We start from the raw sequence: 3422 nt of genomic DNA, 5'->3' as shown, positions 1-3422 counted from the left end.
TTCAACTAAAGGAGCGACCTGTTGGTTCACCAAACCCCGACCCAGTGTCACACGTTCTCTAGGTCCGAAGGGATCCAGTGCCCAACTACCGACTCCTCCCGGAATTGCATTATCGGAGCCGAGCTAGGAATAGCCGTTAGTGGACACCTACCACTTTTCACCGATTAGAGAGGCCCTCTTTAATACATTAAGAAAATATGTTCACAGGGGCCAGAAAGACTCGGTCATAGGAACTTAGACCACCTACGCGCTGGTAAACGAAAACCACCTCGACCGGATCTACCGAACAAAGAAGGCCGCCCCGTCGAAAGAATTAACACACCGAAAGGGCCACCAGCTTTCCCCCAAAAAGGGGAGATCCGCTGCTTACTGCTCACGGAAACATCCGACCTTATGGTCAAGTCGTCCGCCTATCTTTCTGATCTCATTCGTTTTCCGATCGTATAAAAAGTCATGAGATCAAAAAAGAAATGTGAGAATGTAGTTACAGATGTAAAAAAAGTAAATATCTCGTTCTCTTGGTCCATAGATGGGGCGTCCTATCCGATGGATGAATGAGGAGCCTCTGTCGAGTAGTGAAATGATAGGATTCTGCTTTTCGGTTAAACCGAAACACAAGTCGGCGATTCAAGCCAAGAGTGCGGGCACCTTAAGAGCGGTCAAAGCTAGAAGCTATATCATGACTGCTGGAACGAAAGACCCGATGAGTATTTTTGTACCACCTTCCAATCTTCTTAGTCAATTGTGTACTTTTCCACTAGGGGAGACATAAGTTATCGAATCCGGGGCCTGTTTTTCCCTATTTCCCAAGGGGAATGTCAAATTGTGTGGTTTCACAGTCTTATGAGACAGAAAGTTTTGGAAAATGGAGCTGCCGTTTTCACTACTTTGGTCCCTAGCGATATTGTTGCTTAAACTAACATGGAAAGTGGGTTCAATCACTTTAAAGTGCCCTCTCAAGTGTCATCTCATAATGGTAATCTCCTTATGGTATAGTAATTTGGCTTAGAATAAGAAACCTATCTCTTCCCCCTAATGGCTTTTCACTACCCCTTGCGGGAATGCGTATCGTTGCTGCATCGCCACCGTATTCCTGACTTGCTTTTCCGAACTGCTTGTTTTCTCGGGGCTGCAGTCCAGTTGCTTAGTGGTTTGCTTCTCGGTCTACCCAATCAAGGTTAGACCTCGCTCTATCAACCATTGCTTTAAATAGTATCATGTTATTTCATCTTTCATTGATACCATCATTACAATCGAGGGCCTACAATCCATGGAAATCCCTATTCCGATCACTGAGAAAGAAGAGCAAGTAAGTAATGAATGAATGAATGAATTTAGATGGTATATAAACATCTCCCCATGAAGGGAAGGTGCTATAGTATCTAACTAAGAAAAAAAGTAGGTTGTGAAATGATAGGAAATATGCCATGCAGAAAATCCAGGAAATATTTCCTTGATTTTCGGATGACCCGGCTTATCTTTGCAGTTATCCTTATTTAGCAGAATCTAGTGAGCGTTCCATTAAAAGGAAAGAGAGCTATTCGTTGTAGGATTGATCCAGACAACCCAACCTAAGTCACCTATTGCGCCTAACCTAAGTATAGTGCCAGTGGTCGGCGAGGAGAAGTTCATTCCTGTAGAGAAGAGAGGGGATCCTATTTCCTTTCCCCCTTTCCCAGTATGGCAACCTTATCTTCCAGCATGAAAGTTGGTATCAGAATGAAACAATCCAATCCAATCCATACTTGTGGAGTGCTCAGTTCAGTTCCTGATTTCTCTCAAGCCTAAACCGGGAAAGGAAACCTATTACCCGGGGTCCCCCCTTTCGGCTATCTCATCTTCTGTTCCTCGACTCTCAGGAAGGTAAGATCATCAATCAATAGTAGGCTGCTGCTCTGTGAAGTTAAAGATGGGATCCAACCTCTTCTGTTTGCTTGTTTCCTATAATCTGTGCTCGATTCCATATTTCTGTATCCTTCGATTCGCGGGACAGATCTAATCTCCTTTATACTGACCTCAAACAACGAGCGAAGTCGAGATGTTGATGAGAAAGGGGCTTTTCTCAAGGACAAAGAGTGCTCTTTGAAGGCTACTATGCATCCTTACGAATACAAGAGTGGTTTTTTTTGTTTTGGGTATAGCAGGACTTGAACCTGCGACCATTAGGTTAAAAGCCCAATGCTCTACCAACTGAGCTATACACCCGATTTTACAAGAAGGCTTGGTGCGGAGAAGAAAAGAGGGCGGCCTAGCCCCTTTTCTTCTTATCATATCACAAGGGCGCGGCTCTGTATGGTATAATACTGTGGAGCAAGTCTGGGAGTCCTTTCCACTCATTGAGGATTCTATCTAAAAAAGAAGGTCAACGGGGGAGACTACAGTAGCTCGAACTTAGACTATCTACGAAAAAGGTAAAGTCGTCTTTCCTAGGGTTCGACCGAAAGGAGCTGTGTTCTATGGTTTGACGTTGTGGAGTCCAGCACTCTTCTAAACGAAGAAAGAGGGGATTCGCGCTACCTCCTACTCCTACAGAAGATCGATTGGTGCGAACTTCCGATCGATTCCTTATTCATTGTTGCCGACCCTTACATCATCATAAAGAGAATCAAGATATCCCAAGAACCCAGCTAGGGATGAATGACTAGCACTCAAGAACAAGCAAGGGATGAGCGCACGGGAGCGGCATTGCTTGTTGCTTTATTATCACATTAGAGAAGCGGAACCTCCAAGCTCAGACATCTCGAACTTAGAAACTACCCTTCTATCCCACCCTGCTCCTCCGGCATCGGAAGCAGAACTACCTGACCGAAGGAGATAGACAGGAAGGGAAGATGGTCATACAAAGGCCGAATAAAGCTCTCTTGAAGCTGCATCTGAATAGACCTAGAGTCACTCAGTACATACGAACCCTTGAATAAATAAGAATTGAGAAGTATGAAATGTGGGCATCATAACAAAAAAAGAAAAAGACCGAACCAGTAAGACTAATGTCTACTTATTTATACCTTTGAGAAGTCCACTTAGACTATTATGATTTTCTCTTTAGCTATGTAGGTTATATAAGATTCAATTCAATCTAACAAGCGGACTGGACTACCTTCGGCTACTACAAGATATTTAGAAACCTAAGAAGCTGAGCCTACTTTACGCACTTAAGGCAGCAGCAGATGATGAAGAAATGGGCGGTAGATGATAATGACAAAGGGCGCCCCTTGGCATTTCCTGTGGGGGAGTCTGATTGATCCAATCACGCCGAATGATGTCAACCCCCTCTTTTGCGCCTAACTTGACTCTGATTCTCCCACTATGAGAGCTGATCCAGGGGCTAGTTCGGCTACAGAATGGAATTTACGAAAGCCCGCCGTCTTTCCGACTCAATGTATTGCCCTTTGGGACCAGGATCTGACGAGGACGTGAGAGAG

The 3422-nt window shown here is 44.4% G+C and overlaps 1 non-coding gene across 1 annotated transcript; it reads right to left on the bottom strand.

The window, feature by feature from the left end:
- Positions 1-2132: 2132 nt before the first annotated feature.
- Positions 2133-2205, bottom strand: TRNAK-UUU. Its single transcript has one exon. It is a non-coding gene; the product is annotated as a tRNA-Lys (tRNA).
- Positions 2206-3422: the final 1217 nt, after the last annotated feature.

This window comes from Triticum dicoccoides, chromosome 1A (genome assembly GCF_002162155.2).
Source record: "Triticum dicoccoides isolate Atlit2015 ecotype Zavitan chromosome 1A, WEW_v2.0, whole genome shotgun sequence".
Taxonomy (NCBI): domain Eukaryota; kingdom Viridiplantae; phylum Streptophyta; class Magnoliopsida; order Poales; family Poaceae; genus Triticum; species Triticum dicoccoides.
Note: the sequence above shows the minus strand (reverse complement) of the source record. Positions and strands in the feature narration are given on the sequence as shown.